Raw genomic sequence first — 12,266 nt, forward strand, 5'->3', positions numbered from 1 at the left:
ATTCATCTCACAGAGTTACATCTTTCCCTTCAAGAAGCGTTTCGCTAAGGCTGTTCCTGTGGAATTGGCAACGGGATATTTGGAAGCCCATAGAGGGCTATGGTGAAAAAGGAAATATCTTCCCTTAAAAACTGGAAGGAAGCTTTCTGAGAAACTGCTCTGTGTTCTCTTAATTCATCTCTCAGAGTTACATCTTTCCCTTCAAGAAACCTTTCGCTAAGGCTGTTCTTGTGCAATTGGCAAAGGGATATTAGGAAGCCCATAGAAGGCTATGGTGAAAAAGGACATATCTTCCGTTCAAAACCGGAAAGAAGCTTTCTGAAAAACTGCTCTGTGTTCTCTTAATTCATCTCACAGAGTTACATCTTTCCCTCCAAGAAGTCTTTCGCTAAGGCTGTTCTTGTGGAATTGACAAAGGGATATTTGTAAGCCCATAGAGGGCTAAGGTGAAATAGGAAATATCTTCCGTTCAAAACCGGAAAGAAGCTTTCTGAAAAACTGCTCTGTGTTCTGTTTATTCAATTCACAGAGTTACATCTTTCCCTTCAAGAAGCCTTACGATAAGTCTGTTCTTGTGGAATTGGCCAAGGGATATTTGGAAGCCCATAGAGGGCTATGGTGAAAAAGGAAATATCTTCCGTTCAAAACTGGAAAGAAGCTTTCTCAGAAACTGCTCTGTGTTCTGTTAATTCATCTCACATAGTTACATCTTTCCCTTCAAGAAGCCTTGCGCTGAGGCTGTTCTTGTGGTATTGGCAAAGGGTTATTTGGAAGCCCATAGAGGGCTATGGTGAAAAAGTAAATATCTTCCGTTCAAAACTGGAAAGAAGCTCTCTGAGAAACTGCTCTGTGTTCTGTTAAATCATCTCACAGAGTTACATCTTTCCCTTTAAGAAGCCTTTCGCTAAGGCTGTTCTAGTGGAATTGGCAAACGGATATTTGGAAGCCCACAGAGGGCTAGGCTGAAAAAGGAATTATCTTCCGTTCAAAACCGGAAAGAAGCTTTCTGAGAAACTGCTCTGTGTTCTCTTAATTCATCTCAAAGAATTACATCTTTCCATTCAAGAAACCTTTCGCTAAGGCTGTCCTTGTGGAATTGGCAAAGGCATATTTGGAAGCCCATAGAGGGCTATGGTGAAAAAGGACATATCTTCCGTTCATAACCGGAAAGAAGGTTTCTGAGAAACTGCTCTGTGTTCTCTTAATTCACCTCACAGAGTTACATCTTTCCCATCAAGAGGCCTTTCGATAAGGCTGTTCTTGTGGAAATGGCAAAGGGATATTTGGAAGCCCATAGAGGGCTATGGTGAAAAAGGAAATATCTTCCGTTCAAACCGGAAGGAAGCTTTCTGAGAAACTGCTCTGTGTTCTGTAAATTCATCTCACAAAGTTACATCTTTCCCTTCAAGAAGCCTTTCGCTAAGGCTGTTCTTGTGGAATTGGCAAAGGGATATTTGGAAGCCCGTAGAGGACTACGGTGAAGAAGGAATTACCTTCCGTTGAAAGCTGGAAAGAAGCTTTCTGAGAAACTGCTCTGTGTTCTGTTAATTCATCTCACAGAGTTACATGTTTCCCTTCAAGAAGCCTTTCGCTAAGGCTGTTGTTGTGGAAGAGGCAAAGTGATATTTGGAAGCCCATAGAGGGCTATGGTGAAAAAGGAAATATCTTCCGTTCAAAACTGGAAAGAAGCTTTCTGAGAAACTGCTCTGTGTTCTCTTAATTCATCTCACAGAGTTACATCTTTCCCTTCAAGATGCCTTTCGCAAAGGCTGTTCTTGTGGAATTGGCAAAGGGATAGTTGGAAGCCCATAGAGGGCTATGTTGAAAAAGGACATATCTTCCGTTCAAAACTGGAAAGAAGCTTTCTGAGAAACTGCTCTGTGTTCTGTTAATTCATCTCAGAGAGTTACATCTTTCCCTTCAAGAAGCGTTTCGCTAAGGCTGTTCTTGTGGAATTGCAAAGGGATACTTGGAAGCCCATAGAGGGCTATGCTGAATAGGGAAATATCTTCCGTTCAAAACTGGAAAGAAGATTTCTGAGAAATTGCTCTGTGTTCTGTTAATTCATCTCACAGAGTTACATCTTTCCCTACAACACGCCTTTCGCTAAGGCTGTTGTTGTGGAATTGGCAAAGGGATACTTGGAAGCCATAGAGGGCTATGCTGAATAAGGAATTATCTTCCGTTCAAAACTGGAAAGAAGCTTTCTGAGTATTACTCTGTGTTCTGTTAATTCATCTCACAGAGCTACATCTTTCCCTACAACACGCCTTTCGCTAAGGCTGTTCTTGTGGAGTTGGCAAAGGGATATTTGGAAGCCCATAGAGGGCTATGCTGAAAAAGGAAATATCTTCCGTTCAAAACTGGAAGAAGCTTTCTGAGAAACTGCTCTCTGTTCTGTTAATTCATCTCACAGAGTTACATCTTTCCCTTTAAGAAGCCTTTCGCTAAGGCTGTTCTTGTGGAATTGGCAAAGGGATATTTGGAAGCCCATAGAGGGCTATGGTGAAAAAGGAAATATCTTCCGTTGAAAACTGGAAAGAAGCTTTCTGAGAAACTGCTCTCTGTTCTGTTAATTCATCTCACAGAGTTACATCTTTCCTTTTAAGAAGCCTTTCGCTAAGGCTGTTCTTGTGGATTTGGCAAAGGGATATTTGGAAGCCCATAGACGGCTACGGTGAAAAAGGACATATCTTCCGTTCAAAACTGGACAGAAGCTTTCTGAGAAACTGCTCTGTGGTCTGTTAATTAACCTCACAGAGTTACATCTTTCCCATCAAGAGGCCTTTCGCTAAGGCTGTTCTTGTGGAATTGGCAAAGGGATATTTGGAAGCCCATACAGGGCTATGGTGAAAAAGGAAATATCTTCCGTTCAAAACTGGAAAGAAGCTTTCTGAGAAACTGCTCTGTGTTCTGTTAATTCATCTCACAGAGTTACATCTTTCCCTTCAAGAAGCCTTTCGCTAAGGCTGTTCTTGTGGAATTGGCAAAGGGATATTTTGAAGCCCATAGATGGCTATGGTGAAAAAGGAAATATCTTCCGTTCAAAACTGGAAAAAGCTTTCTGAGAAACTGCTCTGTGTTCTGTTAATTCATCTCACAGAGTTACATATTTCCCTTCAAGAAGTCTTTCGCTAAGGCTGTTCTTGTGGAATTGGCAAAGGGATATTTGGAAGCCCATAGGGGGCTACGGTGAAAAAGGACATATCTTCATTTCAAAACTGGAAAGAAGCTTTCTGAGAAACTGCTCTGTGTTCTGTTAATTCATCTCACAGAGTTACATCTTTCCCGTCAAGATGCCTTTCGCAACGGGTGTTCTTTTGGAATTGGCAAAGGGATATTTGGAAGCCCATAGAGGGCTATGGTGAAAAAGGACATATCTTCCGTTCAAAACCGGAAAGAACCTTTCTGAGAAACTGCTCTGTGTTCTCTTTATTCATCTCACAGAGTTACATCTTTCCCTTCAAGAAGCCTTTCGCTAAGGCTCTTCTTGTGGAATTGGCAAAGGGATATTTGGAAGCCCATAGAGGGCTAGGCTGAAAAAGGAAATATCTTCCGTTCAAAACTGGAAAGAAGCTTTGTGAGAAACTGCTCTGTGTTCTCTTAATTCATCTCACAGAGTTACATCTTTCCCGTCAAGATGCCTTTCGCAAAGGCTGTTCTTTTGGAATTGGCAAAGGGATATTTGGAAGCCCATAGAGGGCTATGGTGAAAAAGGACATATCTTCCGTTCAAAACTGGAAAGAAGCTTTCTGAGAAACTGCTCTGTGTTCTCTTATTTCATCTCCCAGAATTACATCTTTCCCTTCAAGAAACCTTTCGCTAAGGCTGTCCTTGTGGAATTGGCAAAGGGATATTTGGAAGCCCATAGAGGTCTATGGTGAAAAAGGACATATCTTCCGTTCATAACCGGAAAGAAGGTTTCTGAGATACTGCTCTGTGTTCTGTTAATTCAACTCACAGAGTTACATCTTTCCCATCAAGAGGCCTTTCGATAAGGCTGTTCTTGTGGAATTGGCAAAGGGATATTTGGAAGCCCATAGAGGGCTATGGTGAAAAAGGAAATATCTTCCGTTCAAACCGGAAGGAAGCTTTCTGAGAAACTGCTCTGTGTTCTGTTAATTCATCTCTCAGAGTTACATGTTTCCCTTCAAGAAGCCTTTCGCTAAGGCTGTACTTGTGGAATTGGCAAAGGGATATTTGGAAGCCCATAGTGGGCTATGGTGAAAAAGGTAATAGCTTCCGTTCAAAACTGGAAAGAAGCTTTCTGAGAAACTGCTCTGTGTTCTGTTAATTCATCTCACAGAGTTACATCTTTCCCTTCAAGAAGCCTTTCGCTTAGGCTGTTAATGTGGAATTGGCAAAGGGATATTTGGAAGCACATAGAGGGCTATCGTGAAAAAGGAAATAGCTTCCGTTCAAAACTGGAAGGAAGCTTTCTGAGAAACTGCTCTGTGTTCTCTTAATTCATCTCTGAGAGTTACATCTTTCACTTCAAGAAACCTTTCGCTAAGGCTGTTGTTGTGGAATTGGCAAAGGGATATTAGGAAGCCCATAGAGGGCTATTGTGAAAAAGGAAATATCTTCAGTTCAAAACTGGAAACAAGCTTTCTGAGAAACTGCTCTGTGTTCTGTTAATTCATCTCACAGAGTTACATCTTTCCCTTCAAGAAGCCTTTCGCTAAGGCTGTTCTTGTGGAATTGGCAAAGGGATATTTGGAAGCCCATAGAGGGCTATGGTGAAAAAGGAAATATCTTGCGTTCAAAACTGGAAAGAAGCTTTCTGAGAAACTGCTCTGTGTTCTGTTAATTCATCTCACAGAGTTACATCTTTCCCTTCAAGAAGACTTTCGAAAAGGCTGTTTTTTGCAATTGGCAAAGGGATATTTGGAAGCCTATAGAGGGCTATGGTGAAAAAGGAAATATCTTCCGTTCCAAACTGGAAAGAAGCTTCCTGAGAAACTGCTCTGTGTTCTCTTAATTCATCTGACAGAGTTACACCTTTCCCTTAAAGAGACCTTTCGCTAAGGCTGTTCTTGAGGAATTGGCAAAGGGATATTTGGAAGCCCATAGTGGACTATGGTGAAAAATTACATATCTTCTGTACAAAACTGGAAAGAAGCTTCCTGAGAAACTGCTCTGTGTTCTCTTAATTCATCTCGCAGAGTTACAACTTTCCCTTCAAGAAGTCTTTCGCTAAGGCTGTTCTTGTGGAATTGGCAAAGGGATATTTGGAAGTCCATAGAGGGCTATGGTGAAAAAGGACATATCTTCCGTTCAAAACTGGAAACAAGCTTTCTGAGAAACTGCTCTGTGTTCTCTTAATTCATCTCACAGAGTTACATCTTTCCCTTCAAGAAACCTTTCGCTAAGGCTGCTGTTGTGGAATTGGCAAAGGGATATTTGGAAGCCCATAGAGGGCTATGGTGAAAAAGGATATATCTTCCGTTCAAAACTAGAAAGAAGCGTTCTGAGAAACTGCTCTGTGTTCTGTTAATTCATCCCACTGAGTTACATCTTTCCCTCCAAGAAGCCTTTCGCTAAGGCTGTTCTTGTGGAATTGGCAAAGGGATATTTGGAAGTCCGTAGAGGGCTATGGTGAAAAAGGACATATCTTCCGTGCAAAACCGGAAAGAAGCTTTCTGAGAAACTGCTCTGTGTTCTCTTAATTCATCTCACAGAGTTACATCTTTCCCTTCAAGAAGCCTTTCGCTAAGGCTCTTCTTGTGGAATTGGCAAAGGGATATTTGGAAGCCCATAGAGGGCTAGGCTGAAAAAGGAAGTATCTTCCGTTCAAAACCGGAAAGAAGCTTTCTGAAAAACTGCTCTGTGTTCTGTTAATTCATCTCACAGAGTTACATTTTTCCCTTCAAGAAGACTTTCGCTAAGGCTATTCCTGTGGAATTGGCAAAGGGATATTTGGTAGCCCAAAGAGGGCTATGGTGAAAAAGGAAATATCTTCCGTTCAAAACTGGAAAGAAGCTTTCTCAGAACCTGCTCTGTGTTCTGCTAATTCATCTCACAGAGTTACATCTTTCCCTTCAAGAAGCCTTTCGCTAAGGCTGTTCTTGTGGAATTGGCAAAGGGATATTTGGAAGCCCAGAGAGGGCTATGGTGAAAAAGGATATATCTTCCGTTCAAAATTGGAAATAAGCTTTCTGAGATACTGCTCTCTGTTCTGTTAATTCATCTCACAGAGTTACATCTTTCCCTTCAAGAAGCCTTTCGCTAAGGCTGTTCTTGTGGAATTGGCAAAGGGATATTTGGAAGCCCATAGAGGGCTATGGTGAAAAAGGAAATATCTTCCGTTCAAAACTGGAAAGAAGCTTTCTGAGAAACTGCTCTGTGTTATGTTAATTCATCTTACAGAGTGACATCTTTCCCTTCAAGAAGGCCTTCGCTAAGGCTGTTCTTGTGGAATTGGCAAAGGGATATTTGGAAGCCCATAGAGGGCTATGGTGAAAAACGAAATATCTTCCGTTCAAAACTAGAAAGAAGCTTTCTGAGAAACTGCTCTGTGTTCTGATAATTCATCTCACAGAGTTACATCTTTTCCTTCAAGAAGCCTTTCGCTATGGCTGTTCTTTTGGAATTGGCAAAGGGATATTTAGAAGCCCATAGAGGGCTATGTTGAAAAAGGAAATATCTTCCGTTCAAAACTGGAAAGAAGCTTTCTGAGAAACTGCTCTGTGTTTTGTTAATTCACCTCACAGAGTTACATCATTCACTTCAAGAAGCCTTTCGCTAAGGTTGTTCTTGTGGAATTGGCAAAGGCAAAGGGATATTTTGAAGCCCAGAGAGGGCTATGGTGTAAAAGGAAATATCTTTCGTTCAAAACTGGAAAGAAGCTTTCTGAGAAACTGCTCTGTGTTCTCTTAATTGATCTCACAGAGTTACATCTTTCCCTTCAAGAATCCTTTCGCAAAGGCTGTTCTTGTGGAATTGGCAAAGGGATATTTGGAAGCCCATAGATAGCTATGGTGAAGAAAGAAATATTATCCGTTCAAAACTGGAACGAAGCTTTCTGAGAAACTGCTCTGTGTTCTGTTAATTCATCTGACAGAGTTACATCTTTCCCTTCAAGAAACCTTTCGCTAAGGCTGATCTTGTGCAATTGGCAAAGGGATATTAGGAAGCCCATAGAAGGCTATGGTGAAAAAGGACATATCTTCCGTTCAAAACCGGAAAGAAGCTTTCTGAAAAACTGCTCTGTGTTCTCTTAATTCATCTCACAGAGTTACATCTTTCCCTCCAAGAAGTCTTTCGCTAAGGCTGTTCTTGTGGAATTGACAAAGGGATATTTGTAAGCCCATAGTGGGCTATGGTGAAATAGGAAATATCTTCCGTTTAAAACCGGAAAGAAGCTTTCTGAGAAACTGCACTGTGTTCTGTTAATTCATCTCACAGAGTTACTACTTCCCCTTCAAGAAGCCTTTCGCTAAGGCTGTTCTTGTGGAATTGACAAAGGGATATTTGAAAGCCCATAGAGGGCTTTGGTGAAAAAGGGAATATCTTCCGTTCAAAACTGGAAAGAAGCTTTCTGAGAAACGGCTCTGTGTTCTCTTAATTCATCTCACAGAATTACATCTTTCCCTTCAAGAAGCCTTTCGCTAAGGCTGTTCTTCTGGAATTTTCAAAGGGATATTTTGAAGCCCATAGAGGGCTATGGTGAAAAAGGAAATATCCTCCGTTCAAAACTGGAAAGAAGCTTTCTGTGAAACTGCTTTGTGTTCCCTCAATTCATCTCACAGAGTTACATCTTTCCCTTCAAGAAGACTTTCGCTAAGGCTGTTCTTGTGGAATTGGCAAAGGGATATTTGGAATCCCATAGAGGACTACGGTGAAAAAGGAATTATCTTCCGTTCAAAACTGGAAAGAAGCTTTCTGAGAAACTGCTCTGTGTTCTGTTAATTCATCTCACAGAGTTACATGTTTCCCTTCAAGAAGCCTTTCGCTATGGCTGTTGTTGTGGAATAGGCAAAGTGATATTTGGAAGCCCATAGAGGGCTACGGTGAGAAAGGAAATATCTTCCGTTCAAAACTGGAAAGAAGCTTTCTGAGAAACTGCTCTGTGTTCTGTTATTTCATCTCACAGAGATACATCTTTCCCTTCAAGAAGCGTTTCGCTAAGGATGTTCTTGTGGAATTGGCAAAGGGATATTTGGAAGCCCGTAGAGGGCTACGGTGAAAAAGGAATTATCTTCCGTTCAAAACTGGAAAGAAGCTTTCTGAGAATCTGCTCTGTGTTCTGTTAAATCATCTCACAGAGTTACATTTTTCCCTACAAGACGCCTTTCGCTAAGGCTGTTTTGTGGAATTTGCAAAGGGATATTTGGAAGCCCATAGAGGGCTACGGTGAAAAAGGAAATATCTTCCGTTCAAAACTGGAAAGAAGCTTTCTGAGAAACTGCTCTGTGTTCTCTTAATTCATCTCGCAGAGTTACAACTTTCCCTTCAAGAAGCCTTTCGCTATGGCTGTTCTTTTGGAATTGGCAAAGGGATATTTAGAAGCCCATAGAGGGCTATGTTGAAAAAGGAAATATCTTCCGTTCAAAACTGGAAAGAAGCTTTCTGAGAAACTGCTCTGTGTTTTGTTAATTCACCTCACATAGTTACATCATTCACTTCAAGAAGCCTTTCGCTAAGGTTGTTCTTGTGGAATTGGCAAAGGCAAAGGGATATTTTGAAGCCCAGAGAGGGCTATGGTGTAAAAGGAAATATCTTCCGTTAAAAACTGGAAAGAAGCTTTCTGAGAAACTGCTCGGTGTTCTCTTAATTGATCTCACAGAGTTACATCTTTCCCTTCAAGAATCCTTTCGCAAAGGCTGTTCTTGTGGAATTGGCAAAGGGATATTTGGAAGCCCATAGAGGGCTATGGTGAAAAAAGAAATATTATCCGTTCAAAACTGGAACGAAGCTTTCTGATAAACTGCTCTGTGTTCTGTTAATTCATCTCACAGAGTTACATCTTTCCCTTCAAGAAGCCTTTCGCTAAGTCTGTTCTTGTGGAATTGTCAAAGGGATATTTGGAAGCCCATAGAGAGCTATGGTGAAAAAGGAAATATCTTCCGTTCAAAACTGGAAAGAAGCCTTCTGAGAAACTGCTCTGTGTTCTGTTAATTCATCTCACAGAGTTACATCTTTCCCTTCAAGATGCCTCTCCCAAAGTCTGTTCTTGTGGAATTTGCAAAGGGATATTTGGAAGTCCATGGAGGGATATGCTGAAAAAGGAAATATCTCCCGTTGAAAACTGGAAAGAAGCGTTTTGAGAAACTGCTCTGTGTTCTGTTAATTCATCTCACAGAGATACATCTTTCCCTTCAAGAAGCCTTTCGATGAGGCTGTTCTTGTGGAATTGGCAAAAGGATATTTGGAAGCCCATAGAGGGCTATGGTGAAAAAGGAAATATCTTCCGTTCAAAACTGGAAAGAAGCTTTCTGAGAAACTGCTCTGTGTTCTGTTAAGTCATCTCACAGAGTTACGTCTTTCACTTCAAGAAGCCTTTCGCTAAGGCTGTTCTTGTGGAATAGGCAAAGGGATATTTGGAAGCCCATAGAGGGCTAGGCTGAAAACGAAATTATCTTCCGTTCAAAACCGTAAAGAAGCTTTCTGAGAAACTGCTCTGTGTTCTGTTAATTCATCTCACAGAGTTACATCTTTCCCGTCAAGATGCCTTTCGCTAAGGCTGTTCTTGTGGAATTGGCAAAGGGATATTTGGAAGCCCATAGAGGGCTATGGTGAAAAAGGATATATCTTCCGTTCAAAACTGGAAAGAAGCTTTCTGAGAAACTGCTCTGTGTTCTCTTAATTCATCTCACAGAGTTACATCTTTAACTCCAAGAAGCCTTTCGCTAAGTCTGTTCTTGTGGAATTGGCAAAGGGATATTTGGAAGCCCATAGAGGGCTATGGTGAATAAGGAAATATCTTCCGTTCAAAACTTTAAAGAAGCTTTCTGAGAAACTGCTCTTTGTTCTGTTAATTCATCTGACAGAGTTACATCTTTCCCTTCAAGAAGCCTTTCGCTAAGGCTGTTCTTGTGGAATTGGAAAGGGATATTTGGAAGCCAAAAGAGGGCTATGGTGAAAAAGGAAATATCTTCCGTTCAAAACTGGAAAGAAGTTTTCTGAGAAACTGCTCTGTGTTCCCTTAATTCATCTCCCAGAGTTACATCTTACCCTTCAAGAAAGTTTTCGCTAAGGCTGTTCTTGTGCAATTGTCAAAGGGATATTAGGAAGCCCATAGGGGGCTATGGTGAAAAAGGACATATCTCCCGTTCAAAACCGCAAAGAAGCTTTCTGAGAAACTCCTCTGTGTTCTCTTAATTCATCTCACAGGGTTACATCTTTCCCTTCAAGAAGCCTTTCGCTAAGGCTCTTCTTGTGGAATTGGCAAAGGGATATTTGGAAGCCCTTAGAGGGCTAGGCTGTAAAAGGAAATATCTTCCGTTCAAAACCGGAAAGAAGCTTTCTGAGAAACTGCTCTGAGTTCTGTTAATTCATCTCACAGAGTTACATTTTTCCCTTCAAGAAGCCTTACGCTAAGGCTGTTCTTGTGGAATTGGCAAGGGGATATTTGGAAGCCCAGAGGGCTATGGTGAAAAAGGAAATATCTTCCGTTCAAAACTGGAAAGAAGTTTTCTGAGAAACTGCTCTGTGTTTTGTTAACTCATCTCACAGAGTTACATCTTTCCCTTCAAGAAGACTTTCGAAAAGGCTGTTTTTTGCAATTGGCAAAGGGATATTTGGAAGCCTATAGAGGGCTATGGTGAAAAAGGAAATATCTTCCGTTCCAAACTGGAAAGAAGCTTCCTGAGAAACTGCTCTGTGTTCTCTTAATTCATCTGACAGTGTTACACCTTTCCCTTAAAGAGACCTTTCGCTAAGGCTGTTCTTGAGGAATTGGCAAAGGGATATTTGGAAGCCCTTAGTGGACTATGGTGAAAAAGGACATATCTTCTGTACAAAACTGGAAAGAAGCTTCCTGAGAAACTGCTCTGTGTTCTCTTAATTCATCTCGCAGAGTTACAACATTCCCTTCAAGAAGTCTTTCGCTAAGGCTGTTCTTGTGGAATTGGCAAAGGGATATTTGGAAGTCCATAGAGGGCTATGGTGAAAAAGGACATATCTTCCGTTCAAAACTGGAAACAAGCTTTCTGAGAAACTGCTCTGTGTTCTCTTAATTCATCTCACAGAGTTACATCTTTCCCTTCAAGAAACCTTTCGCTATGGCTGCTGTTGTGGAATTGGCAAAGGGATATTTGGAAGCCCATAGAGGGCTATGGTGAAAAAGGATATATCTTCCGTTCAAAACTAGAAAGAAGCGTTCTGAGAAACTGCTCTGTGTTCTGTTAATTCATCTCACTGAGTTACATCTTTCCCTCCAAGAAGCCTTTCGCTAAGGCTGTTCTTGTGGAATTGGCAAAGGGATATTTGGGAGTCCGTAGAGGGCTATAGTGAAAAAGGACATATCTTCCGTGCAAAACCGGAAAGAAGCTTTCTGAGAAACTGCTCTGTGTTCTCTTAATTCATCTCACAGAGTTACATCTTTCCCTTCAAGATGCCTTTCGCTAAGGCTCTTCTTGTGGAATTGGCAAAGGGATATTTGGAAGCCCATAGAGGGCTAGGCTGAAAAAGGAAGTATCTTCCGTTCAAAACCGGAAAGAAGCTTTCTGAAAAACTGCTCTGTGTACTGTTAATTCATCTCACTGAGTTACATTTTTCCCTTCAAGAAGACTTTCGCTAAGGCTATTCCTGTCGAATTGGCAAAGGGATATTTGGTAGCCCAAAGAGGGCTATGGTGAAAAAGGAAATATCTTCCGTTCAAAACTGGAAAGAAGCTTTCTCAGAACCTGCTCTGTGTTCTGCTAATTCATCTCACAGAGTTACATCTTTCCCTTCAAGAAGCCTTTCGCTAAGGCTGTTCTTGTGGAATTGGCAAAGGGATATTTGGAAGCCCAGAGAGGGCTATGGTGAAAAAGGATATATCTTCCGTTCAAAATTGGAAATAAGCTTTCTGAGAAACTGCTCTCTGTTCTGTTAATTCATCTCACAGAGTTACATCTTTCCCTTCAAGAAGTCTTTCGCTAAGGCTCTTCTTGTGGAAATGGCAAATTGATATTTGGAAGCCGATAGAAGGCTATGGTGAAAAAGGAAATAACTTCCGTTCAAAACTGGAAAGAAGCTTTCTAAAAAACTGCTCTGTGTTCTGTTAATTCATCTCACAGAGTTACATCTTTCCCTTCAAGAAGCCTTTCGCTAAGGCTGTT

This window comes from Chlorocebus sabaeus, chromosome 22 (genome assembly GCF_047675955.1).
Source record: "Chlorocebus sabaeus isolate Y175 chromosome 22, mChlSab1.0.hap1, whole genome shotgun sequence".
Taxonomy (NCBI): domain Eukaryota; kingdom Metazoa; phylum Chordata; class Mammalia; order Primates; family Cercopithecidae; genus Chlorocebus; species Chlorocebus sabaeus.